Source organism: Bubalus kerabau, chromosome 1 (genome assembly GCF_029407905.1).
Source record: "Bubalus kerabau isolate K-KA32 ecotype Philippines breed swamp buffalo chromosome 1, PCC_UOA_SB_1v2, whole genome shotgun sequence".
Classification (NCBI taxonomy): Eukaryota; Metazoa; Chordata; class Mammalia; order Artiodactyla; family Bovidae; genus Bubalus; species Bubalus kerabau.
In genome coordinates, this window is record NC_073624.1 from 18,815,808 (window position 1) to 18,842,796 (window position 26,989).

A 26,989-nucleotide genomic window follows, 5' to 3' on the forward strand; every position below is an offset into this window, starting at 1 on the left:
CTCTCATGGAAAACAAAAGGAAAAAGAAACATTAAAAAAATTTCCCAGGGTATTTGGCTCTTAAAGTTACCTGACAGAGAGTTTATTTTATTTATTTTTATTAATTTTTATTTGAGCATAATTGCTTTACAACGTTGTGGATGCTTCTGCTGTACAGCAAATTCAATACATTATATATACATGTAAGGGTTTCCTAGGTGACTCAGTGGTAAAAAAATCTGCCTGCCAAATAGGAGACCAGGGTTCCATCCCTAGTTGGGAAGATCCTCTGGGGAAAGAAATGGCAACCCACTCCAGTATTCTTGCCTGGGAAATCCTATGGACAAAGGAGTGTCGCAGGCTACATCCATGAGGTCACAAAAGAGTCAGACAAAACTCAGCGACCAAACAGCAATCACACACACACACACACACACACACACACACACATATATATATATATATCTTCTTTCTTGGATTTACTTCCTATTTAGGTCACCAGAGAGCACTGAGGAGAGTTCCCTGTGCTATACAATAGGTTATTATTTATCTATTTTAAGTGTTCAGTTCAGTCTCTCAGTAGTGTCCGACTTTTTGTGACCCCATGAACCGCAGCACACCAGGCCTCCCTGTCCATCACCAACTCCCAGAGTTCACCCAAACCCATGTCCATCGAGTCGATGATGCCGTCCAACCATCTCATCCTCTGTCGTCCCCTTCTCCTCCTACCGTCAATCTTTCCCAGCATCAGTGTCTTTTCCAATGAGTCAGCTCTTCACATCAGGTGGCCAAAGTATTGGAGTTTCAGCTTGAACATCAGTCCTTCCAATGAACACCCAGAACTGATTTCCTTTAGGATGGACTGGTTGGCTCTCTTTGCAGTCGAAGGGACTCTCAAGAGTCTTCTCCAACACCACCGTTCAAAAGCATCAATTCTTTGGTGCTCAGCTTTCTTTATAGTCCAACTCTCACATCCATACATGACCACTGGAAAAACCATAGCCTTGACTAGATAGACCTTTGTTGGCAAAGTTTATGTGTGCGTGCATGCTAAGTCACTTCAGTCGTGTCTGACTCTGTGACACTATGGATTGTAGCCCATCAGGCTCCATGTCTACGGGATTCTCCAGGCAATATCTATTTTATACTTAGTATCAATAGTGTAGGGCTTCTGAGTCTGGTGGCTGAGGCAGTAAAGAATCCACCTGCTGTGCAAGAGACCTGAGGTGATCCTTGGGTTGGGAAGATCCCCTGGAGGAGGGTATGGCAACCCACTCCACAATTCATTCCTGGAGAATCCCCATGGACAGAGGAGCCTGGCAGGCTACAGTCCATGGGGTTGCAGAGTCAGATACAACTAAGTGCACAGCACAGCACATCAATAGTGTCTATATGTCATATATGTCAATCTCAATGTCCCAATTCATCCCACTCTTCATTTCCCCTCTTAGTATCCATATGATGTTCTCTATGTTGGTGTTGTCTCTATTTCTGCTTTGCAGTAAGTTCATCTCTATCATTTTTCTAGATTCCACATATAAGTGATGTTATACAGTATTTGTTTTACTCTTTCTGATTTACTTCATTCTACATAACAATCCTATTTCAAACCCTAAAGATGATGCTGTGAAAGTGCTGCACGCAATATGCCAGAAAATTTGGAAAACTCAGCAATGGCCACAGGACTGGAAAAGGTCAGTTATCATTCCAATCCCAAAGAAAGACAATGCCAAGAATGCACAAACTACCACACAATTGCACTCATCTCACTAGCAAAGTAATGCTCAAAATTCTCCAAGCCAAGCTTCAACAACACGTGAACCGTGAACTTCCAGATGTTCAAGCAGGTTTTACAAAAGGCAGAGGAACCAGAGATCAAATTGCCAACATCCACTGGATCATCAAAAAAGCAAGAAAGTTCCAGAAAAACATCTTTTTCTGCTTTATTGGCTATGCCAAAGCCTTTGACTGTGTGCATTACAATAAACTGTGGAAAATTCTAAAAGAGATGAGAATACCAGGGCACCTGAACTGCCTCTTGAGAAATTTGTACGCAGGTCAGGAAGCAGCAGTTAGAACTGTACATGTAACAACAGACTGGCTGCAAACAGGAAAAGGAGTACGTCAAGGCTGTATTTGTCACCCTCCTTATTTAACTTCTATGCAGAGTACATTATGAGAAATGCTGGGCTGGATGAAGCACAAGCTGGAATCAAGATTGCTGGGAGAAATATCAATAACCTCAGATATGGAGATGACACCACCCTTATGGCAGAAAGTGAAGAGGAATTAAAGAGCCTCTTGGTGAAAGTGAAAGAGGAGAGTGAAAAAGTTGGCTTAAAGCTCAACATTCAGAAAACAAAGATCATGGCATCCAGTCCCATCACTTCATGGGAAACAGATGGGGAAACAGTGGCTGACTTTATTTTTTTTGAGCTCCAAAATCGCTGTAGATGGTGACTGCAGCCATGAAATTAAAAGATGCTTACTCCTTGGAAGAAAAGTTATGACCAACCTAGACAGCATATTAAAAAGCAGAGACATTACTTTGCCAACAAAGGTCCTACTAATCAAGGCTATGGTTTTTCCAGTAATCATGTATGGATACGAGAGTTGGACTATAAAGAAAGCTGAGCACCAAAGAATTGATGCTTTTGAACTGGGGTGTTGGAGAAGACTCTTGAGAGTCCCTTGGACTGCAAGGAGATCCAACCAGTCCATCCTAAAGGAAATCAGTGCTGAGTATTCACTGGAAGGACTGATGCTGAGGTTGAAGCTCTAATACTTTGGCCACATGATGTGAAGAACTGACTCATTTGAAAAGCCCCTGATGCTGAGAAAGATTGAAGGCGAGAGGAGGCGGGGACGACAGAGGATGAGACGGTTGGATGGCATCACCAACTCAGTGAACATGAGTTTGAGTAATCTCTGGGAGTTGGTGATGGACAGGGAGCCCCCTTGTGCTACAGTCAATGGGGTCGCAAAGAGTCGGACATGACGAGCGACTGAACTGAACTAAACCGAACATAACAATCTCTAGGTCTATCCATGTCTCTGCAAATTTCACAACTTTATTCTTTTATGGATGAGTAATATTCCATTTTATATATGTACAACATCTTCTCTATCCATTCCTCCTGTGAGGGACATTTAGGTTGCTTCTGTGTCCTGGCTGTTGTAAATAGTGCTGCAGTGAACATTAAGATGAATGTGTCTTTTTGAATGGTGATTCTCTCCAGGTATGTGCCCAGGAGTGGGATTGCTGAGTCATACGATAGTTCTATTTTTAGTTTTTTGAGGAACCTCCATACTGTTCTCCATAGTAGTTGTGCCAATTTACATACCCATATGTAGGAGGTTTCCCTTTTCTGCACATTCTCTTCAACATTTATTGTTCGTAGATTTTTTTAATGACATTTTATTTAATGACATTTTGACTGGTGTGAAGTAATACCTGATTGCAGTTTTGCATCTCTCTAGTAATTAGTGATGTTGAACATCTTTTCATGTATTTGTTAGCCATCTGTATGTCTGGAGAAATGTCTGTTTAGGTCTTTTCCCCATTTTTCAACTGGGTTGTTTGGTTTGTTGATATTGAGTTGTTTGTGCATTTTGAAGATCAGTTGCTTGTTAGTTGTTTCATTTTAGTTGCAAATATTTTCTCCCATTCTGACAGTTGTCTTTTTGTTCTGTTTATGGTTTCCTTTGCTATGCAAAACCTTTTAAGTTTAATCAGGTCCTATTTGTTTATTTTTGTTTTTATTTTCTTTACTCTAGAAGGTTGGTCAAAAAAGATCTTGTTGCAATTTATGTCAAAGAATCTTCTGCCTATGTTTTCCCCCAAGAGTTTTATAGTCTGACAGAGAATTTAAATAGCCATGATTAAAGTCCTCAAAGAATTAATTAACAAGATGTGTGTCTTGGCAAAAAAACGATAATAAAAACAAATGAAAATTCTACAGATGAAAAAGTTAACAGCTGAAATTAAGAACTAGGGAATTAGTCTATCAGCACATTAGATCAATATAAAGTAGAAATAGTAAAATGGAAGATGAGAGGATAAATATTCCTCTATATAGAAAAGCTAGTTACATGGTAAGTGCCTGGTTAAACAATACTGTATAACAAAGTTTCCCCCCAAATTTAGCAGCTGAAGGAATTTTTTTTTTTAATTTTGATCATAATTTCCTGGTCAGTAATTTGGGAAAGAATCAACTTGGCAGTTCTATCTTTGGGGTCTCTCATGTGATTGCACTTAGATGTTATCTGGGGCTGATATCTCTAAAGGTTTGATTGAACTGTGGTTATGTAAGGAAATTTCCTGAAGTATTTTTTTGGTTGGGGATTAGGAGGGATAAAGGAGCATCCTGTCTGCAACTTAATCCAGAAAGATTTTACATACTCAAGGGTAAATGGGGCAGGAGAGGGACAAAGGAGGAGAGAGAGGGAAAGCTAGAACAAGACAGAGAAAGAGAGAGAAAACTAGAGAGAGAGAGAGGGGGAGAGAAAATAAAGAAAGAAAGAAGAATTAAAGCAAAATACTAACCTAACATTTGGGGAATCCAGATAAAGTTCAGAGAGAATTCACTCCTAGAAAACCTTCACTAAAGGAAATACTAGTAACATCAAACCCATGAAATGCCTAGGAGAAAACCTAGGTAAAGATGTGCAAAACATCGGAGAGAAATTCAAGACCAAATTGAATGAAGGGATATATTTTGCCAATGATTTGGGACACTCAATGTTGTCAAAATAAATCATTCTCAAATTTATATACAGATTAAAGCTAACCTCAATAAAATTCCCTGATGCTTTTGTGTGTATGAAACATGACAAGATGATTCAAAGTTTATGTTGTTGTTCAGTCACTCAGTCATGTCTGACTCTTTGCAACCCCATGGACTGCAGCACGCCAGGCTTCCCTATCCATCACCAACTCCCAGCCTTTACCCAAACTCATGTCCATTGAGTCAGTGAGGCCGTCCAACTATCTCATCTTCTGTTGTCCCCTTCTCCTCCTGCCTTCAATCTTTCCAAGCATCAGGGTCTTTTCTAATGAGTCAGCTCTTCACATCAGGTGGCAAAGTATCGGAGCTTCAACTCAAAAATGTATACAAAATACAAAAACCAAGAATGACCAAGGCAGTTAGGAAGAACAGCAACAACATAACTTCTTAAAGTTACCCAGACTTACTATGTGTTTTTAGTCACTCAGTCATTTCTGATTCTTTGTGATCCAGTGGACCATAGCCCAGCAAGCTACTCCCTCCATGGGGACTCTCCAGGCAAGAATACTGGAGTGGGTTGCCATGCACTTCTCCAGGGGAATCTTCCCAACCCAGGGATCAAACCCAGGTCTCCTGCCTTACAGACAGATTCTTTACCATCTGAGCCACAATGGAAGGTTCAAGATTTACTATAAAATTACAATAATTAAGAAAATGTGGTACAGGTGGAAGGATAGACAAATGACACAGTAGAACAGAATAGAAAGTCTAAAAGAAGTACTCAGACATATGTGCCCTTTCGTTTATCATAAAGGTGGCACTGCAGTGGGGAATAGTCTTTCCAGAAAAAGATTTTCAGTCAACTGTGTGCCCATATGAAAACATGACACTTGACCCTTATCCTACACAGTTATCAGTCCTAGAGGCACTGTATGATTACATGCAAAATAAAAGTAATTACACTTCTGTGAGATACTCTCAGAGAATATTTTTGTGATTTTGGAGTAGACAAAGTTCTTTCTAGGAGGATATAAGGAGCTCTATGGACTGGAACAAGGGCTGGTTCAAAACTGAGACAGGAGTACGTCAAGCCTGTATATCGTCACCCTGATTATTTAACTTCTATGCAGAGCACGTCATGCGAAATGCTGGAATGGATGAAGCACAAGCTGGAGTCAAGATTGCTGGGAGACATATCAATAACCTCAGATATGCAGATGACACCACCCTTATGGCAGAAAGTGAAGAGGAACTAAAGAGCCTCTTGATGAAGGTGAAAGAGGTGAGTGAAAATGTTGGCTTAAAACTCAGCGTTCAGAAAAGGAAGATCATGGCATCTGGTCCCATCACTTCATGGCAAATAGATGGGGAAACAATGAAAACAGTGACAGACTTTATTTTCTTGGACTCTAAAATCACTGCAAATGATGACTGCAGCCATGAAATTAAAAGATGCTTGCTCCTTGGAAGAAAAGCTATGACAAACCTAGATAGCATATTAAAAAACAGAGATATTACTTTGCCGACAAAGGTCCAACAAAGCTATAGTTTTTCCAGTAGTCATGTATGGATGTGAGAGTTGCACCATAAATAAAGCTGAGCACTGAAGAATTGATGCTTGTGAACTGTGGTGTTGGAGAAGACTTTTGAGAGTCCCTTGGACTTCAAGGATATTAAACCAGTCAATCCTAAAGGAAATCAGTGCTGAATATTCATTGGAAGGACTGATGCTGTGGTTGAAGCTCTAATACTTTGGCCACATGATGGGAAGAACTGACTCAATGGAAAAGACCCTGATGTGGAAAAATTCTGAAGGCAGGAGGAGAAGGAGATGACAGAGGATGACATGATTGGGTGGTATCACCAACTCAATTGATATGAGCTTGAGCAAGCTGCAGGAGATGATGAAGGACAGGGAAGTTTGATGTGCTGCAGTCCATGGGATTGCAAAGAGTCGGACATGACTGAGTGACTGAACTGAACTGACTGACTGAAGGAGCACTACATGTACAGTAAAAAAGGTGAATGAATTCACTTAAGATTAGTAACTTGGCTCATTGAAGTACACCATACTATTAAGAAAATTAAAATATAAGACAGAATTAAACACAAAAAATAATAATAAATATTTATTCCAAAAGTCATCATCATGGTAATTTGCACCTTTGTATTTGTAATAATCAAAACCTGGCAACAAACTCAAATTTCTGCCACTAGTTGAATGGATCAATGCATGGTCATGTGATCATTCAAAGGAATACTCTATAGTAATAAAATTGAATACAATGTTGCCATAAACAACATCATGAGTGAGAAATTAGACATGAAAGAAAACATTCTGTATGGTTACACATAAAGTTCAAAAACTGGGAAAATATTCTATGGCAGTACAAGTCCTAGGTAAGCAGTCTTCCCTGGAGAGGAGGAGGACACAGCTATTGGGAGGCGATAGTGATTCTGTGGTGCTGTGCATGTTCTCTTTGTAGATCTGGATTGGGGAACATGACCCTAGGTATACACTTATTGTTTGTACTTTGTTCTCTATTATTGTCCTTAAATAATAATGTTTCATAAAAATATTATTCATCTAAGCATTTCTTTCCTGACATAGCACTTCTTAGCATTTCTTAGAACTTCTTTCCCCTGAAAAAAAGTGAGTAAACAATGAGAATGCTATGGAGCAGGACCTTACGGAACCTTCTCAGGACAGACCACCCTCATGTCCTGCACCTGCTTCTGTCTGTAGAAAAGCCTTAGCCAAAGAATAAATTTAATCACAGAAATGAAAAATTTTCAGAAACATAGGAAAACAGTCAAATAGGATAAAATAATAATAGTTTAGCCCTAAACAAAGTCAAGGATTTTTAGTTCCTCCTCATGGGCTATAGCTAACATTCTGAGCCATATCCTTTGAGTTGTTTTGCAGATGCTGAAATCCCAACCAGGAGGTAGAAGTAAATTACATGATGACCAGACTAGTGGGGTGCCATTTTCTTCTCCAGGGGATCTTCCCACCCCAGGGATCAAACCTGAGTCTCTTGCATTGCAAGCAGATTCTTTACCATCTGAGTCAACAGGGAAGCCCATAATCTTCTTCATCTTGCACAATTCCAAGAATTGGCCTCAAGGAAATGGGAACAGATCGACACTAGAACTGATGATTAACTGTATTTCAAATAATAAAGGTGACACTGTTCAGACCTATTTCAAGATGACTGTCGGGGCTAGCTGTGCTATTCTGCAGGTAGCCTGTCCCCTACCTCCACCTGTGCACTCCTAAAATTCCCATTTAAAAACTCTTGTCCCTGATCAGCAAGGGAGAGCTGGTTCTTTGGTACATTAGTCATCTGTCTCCCCAGACCTGCTGGTTTCCTCAACAAAGCTATCTTTAATTTTACCCCATGCTTGTCTCTCAGTATTGGATTCTTGAGTAATGAGCAGCTGAAACCTGAGTTCAATAATTTCACTACATAATATCTTCCTTTTGAAGCCTGTTTTCGCTTATTTTCTGCTCTGGGGAAATTTCACTCCAGGAGCATCCTAAGTATAGTAGCCTTTCCCTGTCTTACCTGAGCAGATCACAGAGGCCATGTTGCCATGGGAACAGTCAGGATCACCCAGGGCAGTCACAGGGCATTTCCACAGGAAGGACTCAGTCCCTGAGCAGTGAAATCCGGCTTTCCAGACTTGATCACCTCCTTCTGCTCCATTTGGGGTGGAGATGGTGACTCCACAGCCGAGTTGACGACAGACAACATTGGCATTGGCCAGACTCCAGTGGGAGGCACAGAGTGCTCTCCATTGTCCAGAAATATACATCTCCACCTGCCCCATACACTGAGAGGTGTCATTTTTCATAAGCCGGACTTCTGTGTACACTGATAGAAAAAGACAGGATTTCAGCACAATCTGATTTCTTTTTTACCTTGAACTGAGTGTACACGGAGGTTAAGTCCTGATGTGCATCTCAACTGAACAGACAACCTGAGCAGCTCCACTGTAGTGACACGTGCCCCCTGGACAGGGCACTCTGGGGCAGGACCAGAGCTCAGGCTCCTCCCCCTCACACCTGAACTCTTCAGCCCAGACCTGGCCATCGGACTCTCTGAATGGCACATGTGCCAGGGCAGACACAGCCTTGCCACATCCCAGCTCTGCACAGATGACCTGGGCAGTGGGGAGTGTGAAGTTTCCATCAGACACTGGGGTCCAGGCTTCTCCAGAATGCACTTCTGCTCGCCCTGAGCAGGGTCCATCCCCTCCAGCCAGACACACAAATCCTAAGAGAAACAAAGAACAATAAACACAGTGAGTGTTCATGAACCTGGCTTGACAATTGGAAACAACATTCACAGGCATGAGATGGTGTGAAAGCTTTTCTTTCCAACAGTGGAATAAGAGGGGACAAGAAGAGAGAATTTGACTGTCATTGTCAAACTGCATTTTCATGAGCAAGTTTCTGAAGAGATATCCAGAAGGACTGAAGGATCAGTTCAGAATGGCTGAATCCCGAGAATATATATTGGTTAGGATTGTTAATTCCTATCTGGGGCATGGAAACTACAGTGCCCAAAGAAACCCCACAGTGGTAGATATTCAAACGTGGGTGCAGAGCTGAAGTGAGAGTGAAAAAGGTCCATGGGGTTCAAGAGCTTAGAGGCCTAAAAGCCAGAGAAGTTTAGAAGTTTAGAGGACCATCCTGAGATTTCTGGGGCTAAACTTCTGGCCAGTTTTCTCTCAGAGCCAATATTCAAGTCACTGAGGACAGGGAATATCACACGGGCTGGATCTGAGTGCAGGTATTATAATCTAATTGTGAAAGAAGTTGTCCACAGGTAAGTTTAGAAATGACAAAAGCTCAGAGAGTCATAGGAGAGGGAGGGAATGGTCCTAGCCATATTTCTTAAAAACCTAGGATTTATCAAGACACCTAGGAGAAAGTGAGGTCTCAGTGGGATTATGCAAGACATTTGAGTTAGTTGATTACTTCATACTAGACATGAGATTCTCAGCAAATGTGAAAGAGTAATAATAATTTAATGTATTCTAACCTTATCTATATGCTAATTGCATATGCCTTTCCTATTTGGATTTCTGAGATAAGAAGCCAGCAACCTATAAAAAAGGAAAACGAAAGGAAGAGAGCAGACAGCAAACAACCCAATATACTTTCAGTTCAGCCACTCAGTCGTGTCCAACTCTTTGCGACCCCATGAATCGCAGCATGTCAGTCCTCCCTGTCCACCACCAACTCCCAGATTTCACCCAAACTCGTGTACATCGAGTCGGTGATGCCATCCAGCCATCTCATCCTCTGTCGTTCCCCTCTCCTCCTGCCCCCAATCCCGACCAGCATCAGGATCTTTTCCAGTGAGTCATCAGGGTCTTTTTGCATGAGGTGGCCTAAGTATTGGAGTTTCAGCCTCAGCATCAGTCCTTCCAATGAACATCCAAGACTGGTCTGCTTTATAATGGTCTGGTTGGATCTCCTTGCAGTCCAAGGGACTCACAAGAGTCTTCTCCAGCACCACAGTTCAAAAGCATCAATTTTTCAGCGCTCAGCTTTCTTCACAGTCCAACTCTCACATCCATACACGACCACTGGAAAAACCATAGGCTTGACTAGATGGACTTTTGTTGGCCAAGTAATATCTCTGCTTTTTAATATGCTTTCTAGGTTGGTTACTAGGTTTCTGTCTAGGAAGATTACTTTCCTTCCAAGGAGTTAGCATCTTTTAATATATACTTTAGAGATTTCTAAATTGCAAAAGCCTCAATAGGAATGAAACATAAAAAGATTTGGGGGAAAAAAGACTTGTTCAACAAGATTTTAACACTTTTTATCCCCTGTGCTCCTCCCATTTACCACATAACCCTGCTACCCTTTCTGATTTCTCCCAATGCAGAAAAGAAAAAACAAGCTTAAGAGCTACAAATAGACGGCAAGGAGACTCCAAAAGGAAAGAACTTCTGTAGGGAGTGAGGTGGAGTGAGTGGCAGGTTAAATGGGGAGTGGATGGAGTATGAGAGAGAGAGACCAAAAAAAGACTGATGATAATGATTTCATCCTTCAGAGACCATATTTTGGATAGAGAAAAGGTAATCCAATAAGAAAAAAACCATCACATCATAAAGAACAACTTTTTAAATAATTTTCCTGGTTTCTGAGTGTGTTCATAATTATTTATGTACATGGTGGAATTCGTTCTGGTGAAGGACTCTGATTGCATAAGTTTGTGAACTTGAAGTCTCAAAAAGAATGATGTAACAGAATAAAAATCTACTATAGAGAGCAGGTGGAGAAGGCAATGGCAATCCACTCTGGTGTGCTTGCCTGGACAATCCCAGGGACAGCAGAGCCTGGTAGGCTGCCGTCTATGGGGTCGCACAGAGTCAGAGATGACTGACGTGACTTAGCAGCAGCAGCAGCAGCAGCATAGAGAGCAGGAGAGAACAGAAAAGGCACTGCAGAAATTAAAGAATTGAAGGGTTAGCTTGACCACTCATACAAGAATGAATGATGAGAGAGAGGATGATCTGCTTGCCTTTTATTATTTATCCATTTCCATCTCCCCAGAGAGGCCCAGGTTAAGCCCCCTAATCTATTCTGGCTGGTAGTTTGGTCACAGGCTACACATCCTAGATAAACCATTTTCATTTAACTGGTTGTTGTTGTTGTTGTTGCTCAGCCACTCAGTCGTGTATGACTCTTTGCTACCCCATGGACTGAAGAATGACAGGCTTCCCTGTCCTTCACTATCTCCCTGAGTTTGCTCAAACTCATGTCCATCAAGTCGGTGATACCATCTAATTATCTCATCTTCTGTCGTCCCTTTCTCCACCAGCCTCCAATCTTTCCCAGCATCAGGGTCTTTTCCAGTGAATCAGTTCTTCATATCAGGTGGCCAAAGTATTGGAGCTTCAGCTTCAGCATCAGTCCTTTTAGGGAATATTCAGGGTTGATTTCATTTAGAATTGAGTGGTTTGATCTCCTTGCAGTGCAAGGGACTCTCAAGAGTCTACTCCAACACCACAGTTGAAAAGCATCAGTTTTTCAGTGTTCAGCCTTCTTTATGGTCCAACTCTCACATCCATACATGACTATTGAAAAAAACCATAGCTTTGACGAGATGGACCTTTGTCTCAAAGTAATGTCTCTGTTTTTTAATATATTGTCTAGGTTTGTCAGCTTTTCTTCCAAACAGCAAGCATCTTTTAATTTCATGATTGCAGTCACTGTCCACAGTGATTTTGGAGCCCAAGAAAAAAAAGTCTGTCACGGTTTCCATTTTTCCCCCATCTGTTTGCCATGAAATGATGGGACAGGATGCCATGATCTTAGTTTTCTGAATGCTGAGTTTCAAGTCAGCTTTTTCACTCTCCTCTTTCACTTTCATCAAGAGGCACTTTAGTTCCTCTTCACTTTCTGCCATTTAGGGTGATGTAATCTGCATATCTGAGGTTGTTGATATTATATTAATTCCATGAGATTAAAGATTTAGAATAACAAAGAGAGAAGTATTTCTTGTATTCTGTTTTATATACCCTGATAAAAGTTACATATTCAAATATGTGCTGGATAATCAATAAAGTCTTCGGACATATTAAGATAGAGACTTCTGAGATATCTTATTTCTTTTTTATTTTCTACTTGATTTTAAAATTTACATAGAAGAATAAGTGTGTGAAAATTCTAAGAAAATTATTAAATAGAAGGCTGAATAGGAAAAGGAGTACATCAAGGCTGTATAATGTCCCCCTGCTTATTTAACTTATATGCAGAGTACATCACGAGATATTCTGGGCTGGAAGAAGCACAAGCTGGACTCAAGATTGCTGGGAGAAATATCAATAACCTCAGATATGCAGATGACACCACCCTTATGGCAGAAAGTGAAGAGGAACTAAAAAGCCTCTTGATGAAAGTGGAAGAGGAGAGTGAAAAAGTTGGCTTAAAGCTCAACATTAAGAAAACGAAGATCATGGCATCTGGTCCCATCACTTCATGGGAAATAGATAGGGAAACAGTGGAAAAAGTGGCTGACTTTATTTTGGAGGCTCCAAAATCACTGCAGATGGTGACTGCAGCCATGAAATTAAAAGACACTTACTCCTTGGAAGGAAAGTTATGACCAACCTAGATAGTATATTCAAAAGCAGAGCCATTACTTTGCCGGCAAAGGTCCATCTAGTCAAGGCTATGGTTTTTCCAGTAGTCGTGTATGGATGTGAAAGAAGGACTATGAAGAAAGCTGAGCGCTGAAAAAATTGATGCTTCTGAGCTGTGGTGTTGGAGAAGACTCTTGAGAGTCCCTTGGACTGCAAGGAGATCCAACCAGTCCATTCTGAAGGAGATCAGCCCTGGGATTTCTTTGGAAGGAATGATGCTAAAGCTGAAACTCCAGTACTTTGGCCACCTCATGCGAAGAGTTGACTCATTGGAAAAGACTCTGATGCTGGGAGGGATTGGGGGCAAGAGGAGAAGGGGACGACAGAGGATGAGATGGCTAGATGGCATCACCAACTCAATGGATGTGAGTTTGAGTGAATTCCGGGAGTTGGTGATGGACAGGGAGGCCTGGCATGCTGCGATTCATGGGGTCGCAAAGAGTTGGACACAACTGAGTGACTGAAATGAACTGAACTGAACTGAACTGAAATGTATTCAACATTTGTTGACACAACATGACTAAATATGCTAAAATTCTAGAGTGGAGATTATTTCAATGTTAGCCAAGGATCTACAGCTTCTTTTTCACTGGGAGTTTGCTGATTCATTGCATAATTTAATGATTCAGAATCTGGGCTTGGGCAAGCAGAGGACTATTGGGACAGGAAGCCAGCATAATTTGGGGGTTACCTGGTGCTGGAGTGACAAAATTAGAGTCTTGAGAGCCTTTCTCACACAGCATGTTTTCTCCTCAAATATCTGCCCATTATATAAGCTGTGAAGGATAGGAGGCTAAAGAACTATATAAAAAGACTTGGAAAGCAGAGTCTTTCTCATTCTCTTGGGTACTGAGCTACCATAGAATCTAGGCTCTGAACTGAACTCTCTGAAAGCCCCTGTCATAGGGACAGAAAAATCAGAGGTGGACTCAGTGCTACCAAAACTGCAACCTACACTTATTACAGCTCAGTTTTAGGTTATATTTAGATGTTTGAGTGATATACACCCCTTCCCCCTATCTGCCTAGCAAATCAAAGGGTAAATCCTTTCAGGTATTAGAAAATGTATCAGGAGTATCTTACTTTTTCATATATAATTTATAGCAGTCAATAAAACATGACATGACATTTGACAAGTTAGGATAACATGACAAATGACCAAGGTGAAAAAAAGAGATAAGAGAATGCAGAGACACACATGATAGAAATGCATAAGGATTTTAACTATGATCAGTGTATTTAGGGGAAAGGAGAGAAGGGGAGAATATACAGATAAAAAGATTTAAAAATTAACAAATAATCATAAACAAACAAAAATAGCAATGGAACCATTGCCAACCTAAAATAAAATATCTAGGTTTAAAAAGTGAATGAATACATCAAACAAATTTTAGATAGAACTTAGAATATAGTGATTTAGAGGAGTCCTAAAGATGAGAGATGAGAAGGAAAATAAAGAGTAGGAGAGGGAGAACAGATACAGAGACCGAGAGGCAGAACTACTTGAAGATGTAATAATAGAGAATTTTTTAATTATAAACTAAAGAGTATGAAAAGCCCCACTCCTAGTAAAGCTGCTGAAAATCAAAAGGAAAAAGGAAAATCTGAAATAATAACAGATTGATTTAATACTAAAGGAAGGGAAAAAAAGGGAGAGAAAAAGGAACATAAAGCATGTGGATCAATTAAAAGCAAATGGCAGATACCAACACATCAATATCAGTAATTGCATTTACAGTGAATGGGTTAAGATAAAACAAAACTGATGCAAATGTTACTTGCAAAATGATCACCTTATATTATGAAAACAAAGAAAGGTTGAAAGTAAAATGATGGAAAAAATGTACTAACTATAAGAAAACTCGAGTAGCTTTATCGATGTCCCAGAAAGGAGACTTTAAGAAAAGATATACTAATTGACAGTAGTGCTGAGAGGGCATCAGAGGGCAGACAGACTGAAACCACAATCACAGAAACTAGCCAACCTGATCACATGGACCACAGCCTTGTCTAACTCAATGAAACTAAGCCATGCCATGTAGGGCCAACCAAGATGGACAGTTATGGTGGAGAGTTCTGACAAAATATGGTCCACTGGAGAAGGGAATGGCAAACCACTCTAGTATTCTTGCCTTGAAAAACCCCATGAACAGTATGAAAAGGCAAAAAGATAGGACACTGAAAGATGAACTCCCCAGGTCAGTAGGTGCCCAATATGTTACTGGAAATCAGTGGAGAAATAACTCCAGAAAGAATGAAGGTAGGGAGCCAAGGCAAAAACAATACCCAGTTGTGGATGTGACTGGTGATAGAAGCAAGGTCCAACAGTGTAAAGAGCAATATTGCATAGGAACCTGGAATGTTAGGTCCATGAATGAAGGGAAATTGGAAGTGGTCAAACAAGAGATGGCAAGAGTGAACTTCGACATTCTAGGAATCAGTGAACTAAAATGGACTGGAATAGCTGAATTTAACTCATATGACCATTATATCTACTACTGTGGGCAGGAATTACTTAAAAGAAATGGAGTAACCATCATAGTCAACAAAAGAGTCTGAAATGCAGTTGCTGCTAAGTCGCTTCAGTCGTTTCCAACTCTGTGCGACCCCATAGACGGTAGCCCACCAGGCTTCCCCGTCCCTGGGATTCTCCAGACAAGAACACTGGAGTGGGTCGCCATTTCCTTCTCCAATGCATGAAAGTGAGAAGTGAAAGTGAAGTCGTTCAGTCGTGTCCGACTCTTAGCGACCCCATGGACTGTAGCCCTTCAGGCTCCTCCATCCATGGGATATCCATGGGATTTTCCAGGCAAGAGTACTGGAGTGGGGTACCATTGCCTTCTCCGCTGAAATGCAGTACCTGGATGCAATCTCAAAAACAACAGAATGATCTCTCTGTTTGTTTCCAAGGCAAACCATTCAACATCATGGTAATCCAAGTCTATGCCCCAACCAGTAATGCTGAAGAAGCTGAAGTTGAATGGTTCTATGAAGACCTACATGACTTTTTAGAACTAACACCCAAAAAAGGTATCTTTTTCATTATAGAGGACTGGAATGCAAAAGTATGAAGCCAAGAAACACCTGGAGTAACAGGCAAATTTGACCTTGGAGTACAGAATGAAGCAGGGCAAAGGCTAATAGAGTTTTGATCATAGCAAACACCCTCTTCCAACAACACAAGAGAAGACTCTACACATGGACATCACCAGATGGCTGACACCAAAATCAGATAGATTATATTCTTAGCAGCCAAAGATGGAAAAGCTCTATAAAGGCAGAAAAACAAGACCAGGAGTTGACTGAGGCTCAGATCATGAACTCTTTATTGCCAAATTCAGACTTAAATTGAAGAAAGTGGGGAAAAACACTAGACCATTCAGGTATGACCTAAATCAAATCCCTCATGACTATACAGTGGAAGTGAGAAATAGATTTAAGGGACTACATCTGATAGACAGAGTGCCTGATGAACTACGGACAGAGGTTCCTGATACTGTACAGGAGACAGGAATCAAGACTATCCCCAAGAAAAAGAAATACAAAAAAGCAAAATGGCTGCCTGAGGAGGCCTTAAAAATAGCTGTAAAAAGAAGGGAAGCAAAAAGCAAAGGAGAAAAGGAAAGATATACCCATGTGAATGCAGAGTTCCAAAGAATAGCAAGGAGAGATAAGAAATCCTTCCTTGGCAATCAGTGCAAAGAAATAGAGGAAAACGACAGAATGGACAAGACTAGAGATCTCTTCAAGAAAATTAGAGATACCAAGGGAATATTTCAGGCAAAGATGGGGTCAATAAAAGACAGAAATGGTATGGACCTAACAGAAGCAGAAGATATTAAGAAGAGGTGCAAGAATACACAGAAGAACTGTACAAAAAAGATCTTCATGACCCAGATAATCACGATGGTGTGATCACTGACCTTGAGCCAAACATCCTGGAATGTGAAGTCAAGTGGGCCTTAGGAAGCATCACTACTAACAAAGCTAGTGGAGGTGATGGCATTCTAGTTGACCTATTTCAAATCCTGATGATGCTGTGAAAGTGCTGCACTCAATATGCCAGCAAATTTGGAAAACTCAGCAGTGGCCACAGGACTGGAAAATGGCAGTTTTCATTCCAATCCCAAAGAAAGGCAATGCCAAAGAATGCTCAAACTACTGCACAATTGCACTCATCTCACATGCTAGTAAAGTAATGCTCAAAATTCTCCAAGCCAGGCTTCAGCAATACATGAACCATGAACTTCCAGATGTTCAGGCTGGTTTTAGAAAAGGCAGAGGAACCAGAGATCAAATTGCCAACATCTGTTGGATCATTGAAAAAGCAAGAGAGTTCCAGGAAAACATCTACTTCTGCTTTATTGACTATGCCAAAGCCTTTGACTGTGTGGATCACAATAAACTGTGGAAAATTCTTCAAGAGATGGGAATACCAGACCACCTAACCTGCCTCTTGAGAAACCTGTATGCAGGTCAGGAAGCAACAGTTAGAACTGGACATGGAACAACAGACTGGTTCCAAATAGGAAAAGGAGTACCTCAAGGCTGTATATTGTCATTCTGCTTATTTAACGTATATACAGAGTACCTCATGAGAAATGCTGGGCTGGATGAAGCACAAGCTGGAATCAAGATTTCTGGGAGACATATCAATAACCTCAGATATGCAGACGACACCACGCTTATGGTAGAAAGTGAAGAAGAACTAAAGAGGCTCTTGATGAAAGTGAAAGAGGAGAGCGAAAAAGTTGGCTTAGAGCTCAACATTCAGGAAACTAAGATCATGGCATCCGGTCCCATCACTTCATGGCATATAGATATGGAAACAGTGGCTGACTTTATTTTGTGGGCTCCAAAATCACGGCAGATGGTGACTGCAGCCATGAAATTAAAAGACGCTTGCTCCTTGGAAGAAAAGTTATAACCAACCTAGACAGCATATTAAAAAGCAGAGACATTACTTTGCCAACAAAGGTCCATCTAGTCAAAGCTATGGTTTTTCTAGTAGTCATGTGTGGATGTGAGAGTTGGACTGTAAAGAAAGCTGAACAATGGAGAATTGGTGCTTTTGAACTGTGGTGTTGGAGAAGACTCTTGAGAGTCCCTTGGACTGCAAGGAGATCCATCCAGTCCATCCTAAAGGAAATCAGTCCTGAGTGTTCACTGGAAGGACTGATGTTGAAGCTGAAACTCCAATATTTTGGCCACCTGATGTGAAGAGCTGACTCATTTCAAAAGACCCCGATGCTGAGAAAGATTGGGGGCAGAAGGAGAAGGGGATGTCAGAGGATGAGATTGCTGGATGGCATCACTGACTCAATGGACATGAGTTTGGGTAAACTCTGGGAGTTAGTAATGGACAGGGTGGCCTGGCATGCTGCAGTCCATGGGGTCACAAAGAGTCGGACACAACTGAGCAACTGAACTGAACTGAACTGAACACTAATTGAATTAAAGAGGGAATTTTCAAGATTATAATGAGATGCACCCTTAATAAAGGTATAGACATCAAAATTCAAGAAAGGTAACAGGACATAGCTTTGAAATATACTTGACAGAATGAAAAGAATAAATAGGCAAAATCACAATCAAAATGGGGGATTTTTACTGTATCTTTTTCAATAGCATACAAACCAGACATACAAAAAACAAAGAATACAGTAGATGTACAAGAAAATAATCAGCACATTTAACTAAGTAACACATAGAGCAATGCACCCAACAGTGCAAGAGTTCACATTATTGTAAATGCACTAGGAACATTTATCAAAAATGACCACATAATAGGACAAAACGTTTCACTCTTTGAATTCAAACAGAGTATTTACTCTGGCCACAGTGGAATAAAATTAAGAATTAAAAAGAAAATATTGTTAGCCATCCCTATTTTGGGAAATTCAGCAACACCCTTCTAAAAAACACCTGAGTCTGAAAATAAATTTAAAATTTACCAAATATTGTGAAATAATGATAATAAAAATACAATAATAATGATAATAAACACAAAATAATGATATTATCATAAATTCTTCTAATGAAACTCAAGTAGTGCCTAAGGGAAATTTATACCCTAGATTTAGAGAAGAGGAAAGACCAAAAGTGAAAAAAATGTAAGCTTCAATTAAGAAACTAGGAGATGAGAAATCCTAAAGAATATAGAATGTTGGGGTTAATTAAAAAAGGAACAATATTGTTACCATCTTTCTAAATTCCATACATATGCGTTAGTATACTGTATTGGTGTTTTTCTTTCTGGCTTACTTCACTCTGTAAAATAGGCTCCAGTTTCATCCACCTCATTAGAACTGATTCAAATGTATTCTTTTTAATGGCTGAGTAATACTCCATTGTGTATATGTACCACAGCTTTCTTATCCATTCATCTGCTGATGGACATCTAGGATGGTAACAATAACCCTGTGTACGAGACAGCAAAAGAGACACTGATGTATAGAACAGTCTTATGGACTCTGTGAGAGAGGGAGAGGGTGGGAAGATTTGGGAGAATGGCATTGAAACATGTAAAATATCATGTATGAAACGAGTTGCCAGTCCAGGTTCGATGCACGATACTGGATGCTTGGGGCTGGTGCACTGGGACGACCCAGAGGGATGGAATGGGGAGGGAGGAGGGAGGAGGGTTCAGGATGGGGAACACATATATACCTGTGGCAGATTCATTTTGATATGCGGCAAAACTAATACAATTATGTAAAGTTTAAAAATAAAATAAAATTAAAAAAAATAAAAAAGGGACAATAATGAATGGAAAAGAAGGTAAGCATAAGATAGAAAACATAGGAAAAAACCCTTTAAACATGGCTCATTGAAAACTGATGAACACTGATCAATACCAATGAAGAGCAGAGAGTAAAGGAAGTTAACAATACCAAGAATGAAAAGGGACATCACTATAAATCATACAGATTCTTTGGTCATAGTTTTTGTGTTGTTGTTTGTTTGTTTTTGGCTGTGCTGTGGCTTGTGGGATCTTAGTTCCCAGGTCAGGGATTGAACCTGGACCCATGACAGTGAAAGTCCAGAGATTTAACCCCCGGATTGCATAGCTTTATTAATAAAACTTATACATTTAATGTGGATAAGTACACGGAAAGTGTCAATTTCTCCACAGCCTTGCAAACACTTAGGTGTCTTAAAAAAAAAAAAAAGTCATTCTGACATGTGTGAGATGATATCTCTTTCTGGTTTGATTTACACTTCCCTGATGATTGACAATGTCAAGCATTTTTCATATACCCGCTGGCCATTTGTATGTCTTCTTTAGAGAAATGTCTATTCAAGCCCATGGCCAATTTTTTGGGTGTGTTCTGATTATCTACTCCTGAAGTTCTTCCTGATAAAGGACTGCTTAGTGATGCCCAACATCCAACCAAAAAATTATTAGAATTTCCAAAAGAGAGAAATGTAACCTATAACACATTTTTTAAAAACAATCATTTAAAGTAGGTTCAGAAATTACAGAAATGATTGAATTGACTGAAGAGCTCCTTAAACCCCTAATATCAATATGCTTAATGAACAATAAAAATAAACAGGGAGGAAAACTAGGAAAAATAAACAAATGAGACTTCTGAAACTGAAAAATATAGTATTGGAATGAACAGTCATCTGGATTAATTACACAAGAGACTAGACATTGCAGAATAAAAGAACTGGGAAGTAAGACACAGCAGTAGAAGCTAGTTAAATGGAACCAAAGAGTAAAAAGGCAGAAAAATAAGAATGGAAACTCAATGACACGTGGGATAACATCAAAATGTATAAAATATGTGTATTTGGAGATTCAGAATAAGGGATGTGCAGAAAAATATTAAGATAAGATAAATGACATTTTCGCAAAGTTATTGAAAACTGTAAACCCACTAATCCAAAAAGCTAAACAAATCCCAAACAAGATAATGAAACCATTCTCAGAAAACTTGACAATGTTATTACTGAAATTTATTGGTAAACAAACAAACAAAAATATGTTAAGAGTAGCCAGGGAAGTTTGACATATTATATACAGGGAACAAAAGGAAAAGTATTATTTACTGACATTTTGTTGAAGGCAATAAAAGTCAGATGACAATGTAAGAACATATTTAAAGTATTGGGATTGGGCATTTGTTACACTAAAATTGAATCAGCTATGAAAATACTTTTCAAAACTGAATGAAAATTAAAAAGATTTCAGGTAAATGAGAGATGCTAGAATTGGAGGCCACCAGACACACACTACACAAAACTGCCTCAGAAAGTTCTTCAAGCTAAAGGGAGATGACAGCAGATGAAAACATGGATCCTCTCAAAGCTATAGAGACCGTGCTAAATGTTGATCCTCTATTAGAAGATTTAAGCAAAAATATGGGCAACAACCTATAAGATTCATAATAAATTTATAAATAGAATGTATGACAATGATAGCACCAATGACAGGGACAGGAAAGTGGAAGAAAAGTATAGTGACTGACATTGCGTGTTGTGACATTATATCATTGCAAGGTAAAGTGTAATTGAAGATTAATAATTCAACATTGGGCTTTCCCGGTGGTTCAGTGGTGAAGACTCCACCTGACAATGCAGGAGACGTGGGTTCAATCCGTGGTCTAGGAAAATCCCATGTACCACAGAGCAACTAAGCCTGTACACCAAAACTAGTGAGCCTGCACTCTAGAGCCCAGGGGCCACGACTACTGAAGCTTGTGCACCATAGAGCCTGTGCACTACAGCAAGAGAGGCCACCGCAGTGAGAAACTCATGCCTGCAGCTAGAGAGCAGCCTCTGATCTCCACAACTAGAGAAAAGCCCATGCAGCAATGAAGACCCAGCCAGCAACAAATAAAAATTACTTTAAAAATTAAACATTATAATCACCTAAAAATCTGATACAATTAATAAACCAATACAGTATTTAAATTAAAATGATAAAATATACTCGAAGATTAAAATAAGAACAAAGATATAACATATAGCAGCTACTGCTTCTACTGCCACTAAGTCACTTCAGTTGTGTCCGACTCTGTGCGACTCCATAGATGGCAGCCCACCAGGCTCCCCAGTGCCTGGAATTCTCAAGGCAAGAACACTGGAGTGGGTTACCATTTCCTTCTCCAATGTATAAAAGTGAAAAGTGAAAGTGAATTTGCTCAGTCGTGTCCGACTCTTAGGGACCCCATGGACTGCAGCCTACCAGGCTCCTCCGTCCATGGGACTTTCCAGGCAAGAGTACTGGAGTGGGGTGCCATTGCCTTCTCGGACAAATAGCAGGCAAGTACACTTAAACCCAGTTATATCAATAATAATATTAACTGTAAATAATTTAAGTATTCCAAATAAAAAATAAGATAATCAGACCAGATAAAACAAGACAAAACAAAATACTGTCTACAAACTTATATGTGTTTAAATATAAACACAGAAACATATTAAAGAGGTTAAAATTACATACCATGCAAACACAAATCAGAGAAAACTCTATATAATATCTAAATTAATATCATACAAAGTCAGACTATAAGACAAAGAATTCATTCAGAGAAAAAGAAACATTTTATGATAATAAAATACAAAAGAAATTATATAGTATTGAAACTGGTGGGTTAAAAATAAAGTGATGCTTAGAAGAAAATTTAGAACCTTGATGCTTCCTTGATGATTACATTAGAATAAAAATAGAAACAGAAGGAAATGACCCAAGACTGCACCTCAAGAATCTACAAAAGCAACCACAATCATGACGGAAAAGGAGGAATGAAAACTGAGTATAGAAATCAATTAAGAAGAAAGCAAATACAGGATCAAGAAAATCAATACAGTCCATTAATGATTCTTTTAAAAGGAACATTAACACTGATAATCTTCAAGCAAACCAATTAAGAAAAAAGAGGGAACACATTAAGAGCACCAGTAACAAGAGGAGGAATATCATTGTAGATCTTCCCAACATATAAAGATATGAGATATGAACTGGTGTTACTAATTTGAAAATTTTTTGTAAAATGGGCCAAGTCCTTAAAAACACATTACTTGTGAAACAGAATTCACCAAAATCTGATACAGAAAAAAGAGAAAAATATGAGTAAACTTGTATTTGTTAAATAAACAGAATCCATATTATAAAAACTTTCCTCTAAGAAAACTGCCAGCTACAAATGCTAGCACTTCCACAGAGCTGAGAAATGACTCCCACAACAGGATAAAGGAAGAGAGGGAGGGAAGGAATGGGGGCAGGAAGGAAGTGTTAACACAGAGGCTGTGGTGAATGTATGAATTGACCTGCATCTTTCCAACCCTCCCCTCCTGCAATCCTTGCACCTTTATCCCCTCACCATTTTATACTTCAGTACTGTAGTCCCTGGTGGCTCAGAAGATAATCAAGACTCTGCCTGCAATGCGGGAGACCCAGGTTTGATCCCTGGGTGAGGAAGATCCCCTAGAGAACAAAATGGCAACCCACTCCAGTATTCGTGCCTGGAGAATCCTATGGTCCATGGGGTCACAAAGAGTAGGACAGGACTGAAGGAACTTGGAACACTTGCACCACAGTCCTTCACAATTTGTCTGTTCCCTCCCAGATCTTCCACTTAAACTCCATGAAATCTCCTCGTTATTTCAAATAAGCTTCTCTACATTCTCCTCTGGTCTTTGTTTCCACTCTAGATTTCTCCTAAACACGGTACTTCACTTCCAGCAATCCACTACTGAGGCTGAAATTTCTCTTCCATACCTGACTCCTAAGGTTGAGCAGAAGAAACTCCAAGAGTTTTGATTAAAATAATGAAAATACATGCTATTCTAATCTAATTTCTGCTACATCACCACCACTTTGACTTATCTTCACATCATTAAAATATGTCTGAAAATACAGAAAGGAAAACAAAAAAAAAACAGACCAGGAGGAGAAAACTAGTGACAAAAAGAGAAATAGAAGGAACCTGGAACCGTTCATAAAAATGTGAGAGTCTAAGTTAGAGCAATGGTAGTCAGGGTGTACAAACCACAATCAGGGTTTAAATATTAGTTCAGATCAATTCAGTTCAGTCGCTCAGTCGTGTCCGACCCTTTGCGACCCCATGAATCACAGCACGCCAGGCCTCCCTGTCCATCACCAACTCCCGGAGTTCGCTCAAACTCATATCCATCGAGTCAGTGATGCCATCCAGCCATCTCATCCTCTGTCGTCCCCTTCTCCTCCTGCCCCCAGTCCCTCCCAGCATCAGAGTCTTTTCCAATAAGGCAACTCTTCGCATGAGGTGGCCAAAGTATTGGAATTTCAGCTTTAGAATCAGTCCTTCCAATGAACACCCAAGACTGATCTCCTTTAGAATCTACTGGTTGGATCTCTTTGCAGTCCAAGGGACTCTCAAGAGTCTTCTCCAACACCACAGTTCAAAAGCATCAATTCTTCGGCGCTCTGCTTTCTTCACAGTCCAACTCTCACGTCCATACATGACCACTGGAAAACCATAGCCTTGACTAGACAGACCTTTGTTGAATATCAGAGCACTTCCAATTCTTTACTTCTAAGTATATCTTAACTGGAATTAATAACAAGACATCAGTATTCTTAGGATAACATTGGGAGTTCTAATTTCACATTAAGTTTCATCACACACTCCATTTTCATTCAGATGCTGATTTATCAAAATATGGTTGAGACACCTGTGGTATTTCCACAAATTTATCTTCAGTTGGAACCATGATTATGACATTGTGACAATGAGGAAGGTTACTTGAGATGCCAGAAAACAGGTTTGTTTAAAACAAAAGTTTCCAACTAAAATTCAAATTCACCTTGAAAATAATTATTTTTAATAAGAATGATAAAGAGAATGGAAGAAAACTTTTTGAAGAGATGAATAGATTTATGACATAAGTGCTATAGTGGTTTCACAAATGCATACTTTTCAAGCAGTTTTGTATGTCAGGCATACCTCAATAAAGTACTTTTTAAAAAGGAAAAGAATTGTTTCCTTAAGGGCATCAGCTAGAATCATCAAAGATCTGCTGAAGGTGAGATTAGAAAAGATCACTTTTCCAATGATCTTCCTCAACATAAACACCCAAGAGCTGATTGGCTGTGGCTGTTAAGGACCTACTGCAGATGTCTTCATGGCTCCCCTGTCCCACCATCCCATTAGATGGGGTGGTATATCCTAAGACCAGCCTTCTACCTTAGGGAATTCACTGTGATAGCTGACAATATCTTCCTCCAGTCCAGTTGTTCTGATGTGATTAATAACCTGGACATCCAATCTGCAATTGTGATAACAACTAGAAGCATCTCTGCCAAATACTGTGAGCACCATTTCCCACCCTAGTTTCACTGCTGTCTTTCCTGTATCCACCTCGGCATAGGTCAAACACACTTAGGTAGCACTGAGTACTTCTTAGGAGTCACATCAGGTCCTCTTAGCTTCAATTCAGTTCAGTTCAGTTCCTCAGTCATGTCTGACTCTTTGCAACACCATGGACTGCAGCATGCCAGGCCTCCCTGTCCATCACCAACTCCTGGGGTTTACTCTAACTCATGTCCATTCAGTCAGTGATGCCATCCAACCACCTCATCCTCTGTAAACCCTTTCACCCCGCACCTTCAATCTTTCCCAGCATCAGGGTCTTTTCCAATGAATCGGTTCTTCACATGAGGTGGCCAAAATACTGGAGTTTCAGCTTCAGCATCAATCCTTCCAATGAACACCCAGGACTGATTTCCTTTAGGAGGGACTGGTTAGATCTCCTTGCAGTCCAAGGGACTCTCAACAGTCTTCTCCAACACCACAGTTCAAAAGCATCAATTCTTTGGCCCTCAGCTTTCTTTATAGTCCAACACTCACAATCATACAGGACTACTGGAAAAACCATAGCTTTGACTAGATCGGTCTTTGCTGGCAAAGAAATGTCTCTGCTTTTTAATATGCTGTCTAGGTTGGTCATAGCTTTTCTTCCAAGGAGCAAGTGTCTTTTAATTTCATGGCTGCAGTCACCATCTGCAGTGATTTTGGAGCCAAAAAAAAAAAAAAAAGTATGTCACTATTTCCCCATCTATTTGCCAGGAAGTGATGGGACCAGATGCTATGATCTTAGTTTCTGAATGTTGAGTTTTAAGCCAACTTTTTCACTCTCTTCTTTCACTATCATCAAGAGGCTCTTTAGTTCTTTGCTTTCGGCCATAAGTGTGATGTAACCTGCATCTAAGGTTATTGATATTTCTCCCAACAATCTTGATTCCAACTTGTGCTTCGTTCAGTCCAACATTTCCCATGATGTACTCTGCATATAAGTTAAATAAGCAGGGTGACAATATACAGCCTTGACGTACTCCTTCCCCAATTTGGAACCAGTCTTTTGTTCATGTCCAGTTCTAACTGTTGCTTCTTGACCTACATACAGATTTCTAAGGATGCAGATCAGATGGTCTGGTATTCCCATGTCTTGAAGAATTTTCCAGTTTGTTGTGATCTACACAGTTAAAGGCTATGGCATAGTCAATAGAGTAGATGTTTTTCTGGAACTCTCTTGCATTTTCAGTGTTCGAACGGATGTTGGCAGTTTGACCTCTGGTTCCTCTGTTTTTTCTAAATCCAGCTTGAACATCTGGAAGTTCACAGTTCATGGACCACAGCCTTGTCTAACTCAATGAAACGATGAGCCATGCCATGTAGGGCCACCCAAGACAGACAGGTCTTAGTGGAGAGTTCTGACAAGACATGGTCCACTGGAAAAGGAAAGGCAAACCACTTCAGTATTCTTGCCTTGAGAACCCCACGAACTCTTAGCTTCACTGCTTCTTATACGTGATGCACTTCAGCTGCTGTGTTGTAAACTTCAAGACTTCATTTTCCTGCTCCCTCAACATCCTTGCAAATTGGTGTTTGCTCCCCACTCGATTCATCAGGTACACCAGTGTGATGACATTTTCCTTGCCACACGTCCCACTTTGGGCCTCCTCTGACTGTGACCTAGGGATATTTAAATGCACCACTGAATTTCTCTCACACCTTTTCCTTGAGTAACTGCACCATGACTTCGGGTATGGTCACTTGCCCATGGGTCTTCACATGCCCTTGTGGGGTCACCATTGCTTGGTTGAGCCTGTTCTATTGGCA

The 26,989-nt window shown here is 40.1% G+C and overlaps 1 pseudogene; it reads right to left on the minus strand.

The window, feature by feature from the left end:
• Positions 1-26,989, minus strand: part of LOC129644271 (antigen WC1.1-like) — a 44,155-nt pseudogene that overhangs the window by 12,400 nt on the left and 4,766 nt on the right.